Source organism: Ailuropoda melanoleuca, chromosome 9 (genome assembly GCF_002007445.2).
Source record: "Ailuropoda melanoleuca isolate Jingjing chromosome 9, ASM200744v2, whole genome shotgun sequence".
Lineage (NCBI taxonomy): Eukaryota > Metazoa > Chordata > Mammalia > Carnivora > Ursidae > Ailuropoda > Ailuropoda melanoleuca.
The window spans coordinates 54,318,490-54,330,562 of record NC_048226.1 but is presented as its reverse complement, the minus strand read 5'-3'; positions in this window follow the sequence as shown (position 1 = coordinate 54,330,562).

The following is a 12,073-nucleotide window of genomic DNA, read 5'->3' as shown; positions in this document are numbered from 1 at the left end:
AATCTCTTTTCATGTAACTGAAAATTAATAGCAGTTATCTATAGAACTTTGGCTGTGAAATCAAATGTATCTCATTGGCTATGTAATCAAATGGATTTAACGTACAGTAGATGTATTCTAAATTATAATGAAGTAAAATCTGTAACTAATTCATGGAATGCAATTAAATCTTCCTTAAAGATGTTTTTCAGTCTGTGGTTCACAAATCTCAGCATGGTCTTGAGTTGGCCTCACACAATGCCAGTCTAGCCTTTCCTAATAGCTCCTTTTTACTAATATTTCTACAAATCATCTAACTAGCTGTGGTGGTCTGCTTACCTGGTTTGATTGGGATGGTCTATATATGCACTTGTTTTCCTGGTATGATTGTTAATAGTGTCCCTTTTTACTCTCAAAATTGTCAGAGTTTCAGTGATACTTATTTAGTTGTTTGAGTCAATGGCAAATCTCCAGATCACTATATTTCCACTCAATCAAAATGTACTAGGAAGGACTGGCAAGGTTTTATTATATTTCTCCAGTTGAATTTAAAAATTTAAAATGTTTATTCATAATTTTTTTCTCCCCAGAACTTGTAAGCCAGTGTCATTTTCCTATCTCTCTACAATGCTGTCTGACTACTATGCAAAGACTCCTTCCTTATTATCTCGCAGAAAATAGCATCAACTTTGCAAATCTAGTTTTATGGATATGTACATGTTTAAAATACACCCACAGATATTGACCTTGGTTTGGATATTGTTCAGTTCATACAATAGTCTTAAGATAGTCTTGCAAATATTTTTCCTTGGAAACTAATGATCTCTAGATTTTGAAATTTTGATATTTTTACCATAGATGTATATCTAGGGATTTTTAGATTGAGAGTATTTTCTTATTTTATATAATTGGTTTGTTTGCTAAATAATAGATTTTAAAAATTAGTTTGTAATTATGATCTGAAAAACATTTTACGATGAATTTGACTAATCATACTAGGATCAATTTCCTATGTTTTCATGATATTATAGAAAATATTAGAATAGGTCTTTTCTGTCTGAAAAACGGCAGAACTCAATAATTATTAAAACAGAAGACACCACAGTGGCAAAATTAAATAGGTCAGAAGTTTCATTAATAAACAAAGTAAGTTTTATGAAAATTCATTTTAATAATGAAAAACAACTGAAGAGTAATGTTATAAAAGAAGATTGATGCTATGCCACTGGAAGAGATAAAATTTTAACAGTACCAAAAATTTAAAAAATTGAAACTACTACTAAGAACAAAGAATGAGAAATCTGTTCGATTTTATAGCTAATGATTCTATTGAACATTTGTACAATTGGTTTCAGGGGAGAGATTTTTTTCTACCTTGTAGTTTGAAATGACTTCATCATTTAGCCACATGATGGTCATTCTTTCATAAGATGCATTCAAAAATAGTAGGTATTGCAAAAATGTCAGAATCAGTCATGAAGTGAGCAGACCAAAACACAGCTGTTCTAGCTCCCATAGTGATGCGGAATGTCTGAGTCCTATTCCCTAAACAATGATTAGTATGCATTTAAGATTTAGGTACCCATTGAAGCTAGTGTAACAAATAGTGGGAAAATTGATCACTTCACATGTTCATAAAGAAAATATACCAAGGACTATGTTAAGTTAGCAATATTTATAGGTTTAGCATTAAACAAACACAATATTCTCCACCCAGTTACTCATTCCAAGTAGACAAGACTCAAAATGACAGAAGGAGGCAGAGTTTATATTTGAACTTAAAATACACAGCCCAGGAGAACATCCTGTCAAATATAAGATGACAGCTAATTTCTCTTCCACCAAGTGCATGAAGTAATGAGTTTAAATCTGACTGAAATAGGACCATATCCCAAAATAGTTATAAACTCTGCAGCAAGAAATAAGGGCAGCGATAATATATGATACCTGCTATGTAAGGGAGAATTGGATCTACAATGCTATACAAATGAACTACTAAATCTCTTCCTTATTTTTAAGTATTAATTTTATAGACATATACCCTGTAGATTTATGGTTTGCTTAACCACACAGAGAATAATTTTGAAAAGAAATGCCAAATAATAATCCAAATATTTATTTGCATCTGTAAGTTGGATCTATCCTTTGTTATTTCTTCCTATTGAAACTACTAAAATCTCTCATATGTCTACCAAAAGAAAGGGTACTCTCAATGGACAAGAGCCTTTTTAGTCACCATCTATAAAGGTTTCATTAAAAATATAGCATTTTCATATATTTAGTTGAAATTTTTTCTATTTTTAAAATAAAACTGGATGTACTTAAGCTATACAACATGATGATTTGATATACATATACATAATGAAATGATTACTACAGTCAAGCTAACTAACACATTCATCTCCTCACATAGTTACCGTTTGGTGTGTGTGTGTGTGTGTGTGTGTGTGTGTGTGGTGAGAGCCCCTGAGATCTACTGTGTTAGCATATTTCCACTATACAATACAGTATTATTAACTGTAGTCACCATGTTTTCCATTGGATCTCTAGAACTTATTTAGGAGAATTTTAATGATAATGAGCATTTGTGTCAATCAACATCAAGTCCTTATTGTTAGGAAACCTCTTAAAATGGCCGTTATGTAAATCTCTATGAGGACAAATTTATTATATTTTTCTTTTTTGATAAGTAATGAGTTCACATTAGTGGATGAGCTACAAGACAGTAAATATAAAGTCTTAGCTATACAAATAATTCTAGAGAATTAAAACCAATTCCTTCCCACTAGGTGCCTAGTTGAGCTCTTATCCAGAAAAGAGAGAAAGGTGTTTCCCTCCTGCTTTCTTTGGATCCTGTTCTTCCTTAATCTTGCTGGTTTGGTCTCATTCTTGTCTTTTCTTTTATTCCATGTTGACCTGTGTTCATTCATCTTGGGATGACACAATCCTTAGATTTGATAGATTATTTGGGGACTTCTTAGTGTCTCCAGCTGTGATGTCTCAATATTTAGAAATTCAGGGCTAGAGTATTCATTGGTTGTATTTACTTAGCAATGGTTTATTATTTCTATTTGCTTTTTAAAAACAGAGCCATGAAATCGCGGGAGATTAGGGAGACACAGACTGTCAACCAAAATGTGCATTTTAATTATGTGCACTGCAGCTGTTTGGGAATGCATTTATCTCTAGGCTTCACCACTGTGTGCGGGCGAAATAATTGGCATTTGTTGCAGAGAAGACAATACCTGACCTGAGTGGTATTTAAAGGATCTTCATTCATTATGAAATATAAAACAAAAATAATAAAATCCAATCCACTCTTTCTTATGTCAATTATAAACATCTTTTTAATGGAGCAACATGTGGCTTTAACATTATATGCTACCTGTGCTTGCATAAAGTAGGGTCTTTCTGTATTTAAAACGTTTACCATAATTAACCCCTGGAAGCAAATTGGTCATTAGAGATCAGAAGAACAGAGTGAGTCAACTGCCACATTTCTTAAAACAGACTTAAAAATTACAACAGCCATTAATTGAATACCTGATATATGACAAAACTTAGTCATCTATTATGTCTAATCTTTATAACATTTTTTGCAAGATTTCTATCATTCTTGTTTAATGTATAAGAGAACTGAGGGTCAGAGTGATTAAGTGACTTTAACTTCCTAATTGATTCAATAAATATTTATTGATTACCCACTGCCGATTGCCTATGAGTATGTTGCTAGGGGCCAGGTATATGGTAGTAGAATGAGCAGGCCTGTCCCTTGTGCGTGTGGAGCTTAAAAGGTGGCATAGTGTTTGACAACATCAGGAAGACTGAGTTGGCACTCCTGCCCTGTGGTTTTTCTCGTTCAGTGCCAGTAGCAAGTTGTGTGCCTCTTTCTGGTTGTGTGCAATTGACGAGATGGCCAAAATTCTTGTTCAATAATCAGCAATTTACTTCATCTGTCGTATGAGGATTATAGTAATGTTTGCATTGTAGAGTTTTTATGATGGTATCCTGGGTTAATAAGTGGTGATTGTTTAACGAGATGATAGGCACATTATACTGCTCAATTAAAAACAAAGTTATGTTAATGCATTTTATAAAATCCTATATAGTGTCAGAGACTACGGAACCTAAGTACTGCATGAATTTTATTCCTAAAGTCAGATTCTATCCAGGATGAATGCTGAAGCTTCATTACTTTCATCTACATTTTGACCAGAGGGAGAATAGAAGAAGCTCTTGGTCTCTGTTTCTAGTACATGTCCTGAAGGTTGTAAGACGCTTTTGTTCAAATCCGGTAGTCAGGAGTTAGTCATGTGGCCAGCACTTAACTGAAGGTGCCCAAATTGTAAAGTACCTGAAACTTACCCCTACTTGTAAATTAACCATTTGGCCTGCCTTAGTTTCATAGATACTGGCAGAAGCCACGAGACTCTGGGGAAAAGGCAAGGATTGCATTACACACAGCAGAGCAGCCAACAGGAGCTTTATGTGAGCATCAGTTTCCTTTGCTCCTGACTCCCACAGGGGAACACACTTGTGGGCTCACGTAGATGCCACGGGCAGGGTGGATCTGTGTCACAACTGAGGAACTCTGTGCTTAGGAAACCCCAGCCGTGTAAGGGGACATCTAGAAAATGTGTTCAAACTTTGCCCCAGAAGAATATCTGGCTGGGAAACAAATCTGTCTATTGCTTTTGAGGGAGAGCCTTTGTCTATCTTCCAAGGATACATGCAAACAAACATCTTTGAAATGAGAGGCTGGAACAAAAGGTGTGCAGAAACGGGAGATCTGTAGAGAACTGTCTTCTAACATATTCTGGGGGATGGTATACTGAAATAGAAATTTCAGGGAGCTCAGCTTAATGGGAAGGGAGCTCAGCTTAATGGGAAGGGGGAATTGGAAAACTGTTATAGGGGAAAGCTGATGGCAAATGCCATATCCCTTAAGGACTTACAGTGAGTTTTAATTCCTGTCCCTACCATTCTGTTTCAGATAAATCGATCTTGTCATCACATATATTCTTAGTCTTCTGCATTAGTCTTTATGCCATTTTGCTTAACTTGGAATTTGGATCTAAGGAGCGTGTACTGAACACTTGGCAAGTTCCTAGCATTATGTTCGGTCTAGGAAAATCATAACACTAAATGAAACGTAAGCTCATCTTTCTGTGGCAGTGCAACTTGGCCAACACAATTTGCTCAGTGACACAATTATAAATTATTTTAATTGTGGTCTCCAGTTCTGGCCTATTCCTGTCGCTGCTTGACTTCTCTGTTGTTTGGCTCTTGGCCATTTTACAGTCAAGATCTACACATCTCATTTCTAATTATGTTTTCAAACCGCATTGAATGTGCCACCTCCTGCTGAATTCCGTTCTTATCTCCGCCTGCTTCTGCCCAAGTGGAGGCAAACCTCGCCCTTTCACGTGCAGAGCTGCAGCCGCTGCCTCCGTGGCATCAGGGTAAGGAGGTCGTGGGCTCCATTCGGAAAATGTTTCAATATTGAGTCCTGTTTCTTCCATGTGTACTTACGGTACTTTCTACATTTTTTATTTAATATTTAATTTATTGACTAAAACTCTTTTCTCCCGTCTGTATCATGTGCTATATGTTCTGCTTCCCATGCCTTTTCCTAGATCACATTTTATAGCTTTAACCTTTTCTGCTGATAGAGCTTACTGCTTTGGACTGTGGATTCTTCTCCTCCTGCCTGCTGTTGCAGTCCCAGTTTCTTTCCTGCTCTGCTGATCACACCAACTCACAGCCTTTTGAAGTTTTGGAAGAGTAGCCAACAATGGGGAATAATACAAAAACCTTTTACCTGCCCTTTCCCCCCCATTTCTCTTTCCAAGTTTTATGCTTTCCAAAGAAGATAACAATATATGCATGTTATATGAATATTTATTACACAACAATTTGAAGGTAGACTTAACATTTCAGAGAAAAAACACACTCATAAATATTTTTGACAGACTCGGAATATGAATATCCAAGAGAAAAATAAGCCTATAGCTGTGGGCTCCGGGGGACACATGCTGTTGGGAATAAGTTCACCAGGCCTAGAAATGAGTGTGTGATGTGGTCACTGGGAAAGGAGTGAGGCTTCTCTCTCTATTCTGTCTACTGTTAGCCTCAAGTATATCTCCACATGAGCCCTGAGTGAGGCTTGGTGCTGTATGCTTCTTAAGAGGATGTGGAACAGGGAAAGAAATGGAAACCTTAAATTACTGCAGTAGGAAAAAAAAAATGTAGTTCAGTTTGTTTGCTCTATAGTTTCCAAGGTAATTTTGATGTCGCTTACATGTGTAAGTAAATAAATTAGACATATTCATCATTAAAAATAAATGGACTTATACTGGGATTGTCATGTTACTCATTGAAAGAAGATCTATGTGTTTTGGAACAAGCTATGTTGTCAAGAAGTTAATTATTAAGAACAAACTATAGGAAATGAGAACAACGCATGGCCAACCAGCTAGAATAGTGTTTCACTGGGGGTTGAACAATGAAAGTCAGGGATTGCTCTGAAAATTTCCTTGATTGGTTGTCCTTTGTTAAAAGGTGGAAATAAATCACAAAACATGACTCACTGAGGGAATATCAAGGACAGATTTTGTTAATAGCTTGTAGTTTAAAACCAATTGAGTCAGGAGAAGATACTGGTGGCGGGATGACTATGTGTGTTTCTGCATCTATAATACATGTTTGGAGAAGGGATATGTACACATTCTCAAAACTGATCCTGGATACCTTGCACGTTAAAGAGAAAACTAATTGTTTTCTATAAGACTAGTATTTTTCTCCAGATTGCCTGGTACTCTGTAACTTTTGTAAGCTTTCTGGACCACTTATCCCATATGAACACATGTTCCCCTAGGTGGGACAGCCAGACACTGGCCAGTAGACTCACTCTTATGGCTCTGAGAATTTGAACTGCTCTCAGTCACATTAATTTTTGTTTTTGTTTAATTTGGCTCAGAGAAAGCTCCAGTTAATTTCCCTTTGGGTTTAAGTAAAAAGTTGCCTTGGTAAGCTTTTGGCTGGTGGTCATTATTTTGCATTTTTAAATTTATAATTACGTTTAAAAACAAAGCATGTATGTTAATATGTCTTATAAAAATCAAACCAACTTAAATCTTTTTTCTCAGTAACCAAAGTGTGTTTCAAAATAAAAAAAACTAAGAGCATTGTTGAAATGGAAGTATTAATTTAATGACACTAAAATTAAAAGTGGATTTTTTATGTAGTTTTACTTAATGGTGATAGGATAATTAGATAATTTTAGATATTGAAACTTTGAGGCATTAGAAAAGTTAATAATAATTTCTTAAGATTTATCTTAATTGAGATCTTACTGTATGTTGCTGTAATGTCTATGCATTTAGGACCTAGGCATACATCCTACTTTGGATAAGTCAAATATGTTGGTTAATTTCTGAATACTGCAGAGTCTTTTACACATTTGATATATATTACTTTAAATACTAAGCTTCAATATGATTATAACTGGACCTAATCTTAATCTATGATTTATCTATGTTACCACATTATTGCATTAATGAGCTAATTATTTCATTTCTAGTGGCTAGTCAGGAGGAGATGTATAAATTCTTAGCCAGAGGGTGGAAATTAGATTGTTCATTTTATTTACTTAATATTTCCACTAATTAAACAAATCCCTTCTTTGAAATCCTTTGAGGGCATACACACAAGGAAATTCACTCCAAAAGACATTTCATCTACAAAATTAATTTAACATCTTTCTCCTCTACTAAAAAGACTGTGCCAAAGACAAAAATCCGAAATTACTTTTTCATTGGCATACAGGGTTCTTCATATTCATAGGGCATTGACTCAGGAGGCTTGAAGCAGAGAAGATACTTCTTTTGGTCTGCATTAGCAGCCCTTTTTAATCACTCCTAGTTAACCCATGAGTGGCGAACCTCTGTAGTTCTTTGATTGATCAGAAACACCTCCAGCTAGGGCCAGATGGATAAGTTAGAACCAACTAAGCCAGACTCTTGCTTGAAAGGTTTCAACCCATTGAGGGCCCAATGACTTTCCTAGAGAAATGCATATATTTCTATTTGCCACCTGTGTAATTTTGCACATGGAGAAGTTAGCTTTCTTCCTTAGAAAAATACTTGTGGACTTGCCTATTCACTTGAATAAGCATTACTGGCACAAACAATTTACTAGTATTTTTGTTGTGATCCCTTCTCCCTCCCTCCCTCCCTCACCCCTCCCTCCCTCCTTCCCTTCCTTCCTTCCCTTTCTCCTCACCATTTTCGATCTCTCTCCTTTTCTCCCTTCCTTCCTCTTCCCCTCCCTTCCTTCCTTTGTTTTCCTTTGTCATATGAAACAAATAAAATAACAATTCATTCTTTCAAAAATATTTATTAAACATTTACTATGTTCCATTCCAGGCACTAGAGATGCACCGATGATACAATGTGGCACTTCCTGTGTACAGTATAGTGGGAAAGAAAAACAAATTAAACAATTAGAATATAGTAATTTTTCCTATCCACCAAGTGACTGTTGATACTAGATAATAAATTAGGCTCTTTGTAAATGGTAATGTACTAGCTGGATATAAGAAGTCCATTGTGCTGCTCTTGTGCGAATTGCAGGCACTGAGACAGAAGTGATATGGTTTAACATCAAAGGTTACTTAAGAATAACACAGTTCCTGACTAATAGCAGGCCTTCAGCAGGGCTTCCGCAAATGGCAGCGTGGTGGGACATGGCAGCTATTTTGGCTTCACCAGAACAATGTTCCACTTCACAACATAATCTTCAACTAAACCTCCATGCCCTCTGCCCATCTTACATATGTAAGAGAGACCAGAAGCTCTACTTCCTTAAGCCCACTATTCAGAGTTCTGCTTCGCCTGACAGCCAGCTAACACCAAAATAGTCCTCAACAGCCCTCAAAAACCTTCCTACTACTGAAAAATAGCCCATAAGTCTGATTTGGAAGTGAGACTAAAAAGTCCAGAGCACTATTACATTTTACTTTTAATGAGATGTATATTAAATATCAGAAGGCTAAAACACTGTATTTACCAGGTATGGCAGGGTGGAGTGGGTGTCTGGACAACCTAGATATTCACCCTGACTCATTCCTGCTGAAATGGTTTCTTTTTCCTTTATTGGAAGAGAAATTTTCTCCTGAAGTTAGGTAGATAAATTTTCTTAACTTTCAATTTCGCTTTGCTTACTTCAATATGGCTATGCTTCTAAAACCCTGCCAGTTTTCGGAGGGCACAATCATATCTTCCTTTTATTAATTCTTTAACTTCTAGGATGACTGTCATTTCCACAAGGAGGATATTTAATAAAACTATATTATTCTGAATCCAAAACCTCTGAAGTCAAGTGTAGCAAAAGGTAAAAAGAGTCAGCTGTTGCAGACTCCTTACTAATTTGTGTGCTGTCACTTGCTTCTATTGCTTCTTTAGGATTTCAGCACTCACTAAACTAGCAAGGCAAAATAAATAAATAAATATAAATAAATAAATAAATAAATTACAGCATCTGGGCATTCAACCAAAGCTCACATGCTGTCATTAAAACTGAACCACCTTGTGAAAAAGATTTGCTTAAATGATTTTTTTTTCCCTCAGTGCAGGTGCCTGAATTTGTCAAGCTGTCTTTTTAGTTTGGTTGATTTTTTTGGCTCCTGCAAATTTATTTATAATAATATGTACAATCATTAACAGTGTGAAGTGGCATATTTGTTATTTTTTTCCACAAGGTAGAAACAAAGTGTACTTAGTGAGTGAGGTGATCACCCTTTTCTACTGAATTGACCTCTTTTACTGTAACTTTTGTAACAGCTTCATAATGATTGTTCTTTCCTGATCCTTTAAGCTTAACCACGAAACCAATTTTCTTAAGGGGGAGAAAAAAGTAATCAGTGAAACTGTACATCTGCCAGCTCTGTATGAGCTAAATTTCTTTTCCAATTAAAACGCAATGCCTCTAACATTTCTTCAGATGAGAAAAGTGTTATGAATAAGTGCCACTTACAAGTAAAATTGTGAAAATATGATTTAATTAGCAAGGCATTTTTCACCCTGAGAATCCTTACCTGGTGTCAGAAACCAATAGAATGATGATATATGAAATTTTATATTGAGATAAATATTAACAAGCTAATATTGCAGGTCTTCTTAGAGCAAAACATAGATTAACTTCAGAGAGAGAGAGACTTCTTAAAGAATTATAGATGTTTTCTGTGTACCACCCTCTGAAGTTTTCAAAGACATTCNCACCTTGTGAAAAAGATTTGCTTAAATGATTTTTTTTTCCCTCAGTGCAGGTGCCTGAATTTGTCAAGCTGTCTTTTTAGTTTGGTTGATTTTTTTGGCTCCTGCAAATTTATTTATAATAATATGTACAATCATTAACAGTGTGAAGTGGCATATTTGTTATTTTTTTCCACAAGGTAGAAACAAAGTGTACTTAGTGAGGTGATCACCCTTTTCTACTGAATTGACCTCTTTTACTGTAACTTTTGTAACAGCTTCATAATGATTGTTCTTTCCTGATCCTTTAAGCTTAACCACGAAACCAATTTTCTTAAGGGGGAGAAAAAAGTAATCAGTGAAACTGTACATCTGCCAGCTCTGTATGAGCTAAATTTCTTTTCCAATTAAAACGCAATGCCTCTAACATTTCTTCAGATGAGAAAAGTGTTATGAATAAGTGCCACTTACAAGTAAAATTGTGAAAATATGATTTAATTAGCAAGGCATTTTTCACCCTGAGAATCCTTACCTGGTGTCAGAAACCAATAGAATGATGATATATGAAATTTTATATTGAGATAAATATTAACAAGCTAATATTGCAGGTCTTCTTAGAGCAAAACATAGATTAACTTCAGAGAGAGAGAGACTTCTTAAAGAATTATAGATGTTTTCTGTGTACCACCCTCTGAAGTTTTCAAAGACATTCATTTTTGTCAACTTCAACTTCTCAGGTCACTGTCAGGTCACTGTCTTCTCCCNAAGTGATATGGTTTAACATCAAAGGTTACTTAAGAATAACACAGTTCCTGACTAATAGCAGGCCTTCAGCAGGGCTTCCGCAAATGGCAGCGTGGTGGGACATGGCAGCTATTTTGGCTTCACCAGAACAATGTTCCACTTCACAACATAATCTTCAACTAAACCTCCATGCCCTCTGCCCATCTTACATATGTAAGAGAGACCAGAAGCTCTACTTCCTTAAGCCCACTATTCAGAGTTCTGCTTCGCCTGACAGCCAGCTAACACCAAAATAGTCCTCAACAGCCCTCAAAAACCTTCCTACTACTGAAAAATAGCCCATAAGTCTGATTTGGAAGTGAGACTAAAAAGTCCAGAGCACTATTACATTTTACTTTTAATGAGATGTATATTAAATATCAGAAGGCTAAAACACTGTATTTACCAGGTATGGCAGGGTGGAGTGGGTGTCTGGACAACCTAGATATTCACCCTGACTCATTCCTGCTGAAATGGTTTCTTTTTCCTTTATTGGAAGAGAAATTTTCTCCTGAAGTTAGGTAGATAAATTTTCTTAACTTTCAATTTCGCTTTGCTTACTTCAATATGGCTATGCTTCTAAAACCCTGCCAGTTTTCGGAGGGCACAATCATATCTTCCTTTTATTAATTCTTTAACTTCTAGGATGACTGTCATTTCCACAAGGAGGATATTTAATAAAACTATATTATTCTGAATCCAAAACCTCTGAAGTCAAGTGTAGCAAAAGGTAAAAAGAGTCAGCTGTTGCAGACTCCTTACTAATTTGTGTGCTGTCACTTGCTTCTATTGCTTCTTTAGGATTTCAGCACTCACTAAACTAGCAAGGCAAAAAAAATAAATAAATATAAATAAATAAATAAATAAATTACAGCATCTGGGCATTCAACCAAAGCTCACATGCTGTCATTAAAACTGAACCACCTTGTGAAAAAGATTTGCTTAAATGATTTTTTTTTCCCTCAGTGCAGGTGCCTGAATTTGTCAAGCTGTCTTTTTAGTTTGGTTGATTTTTTTGGCTCCTGCAAATTTATTTATAATAATATGTACAATCATTA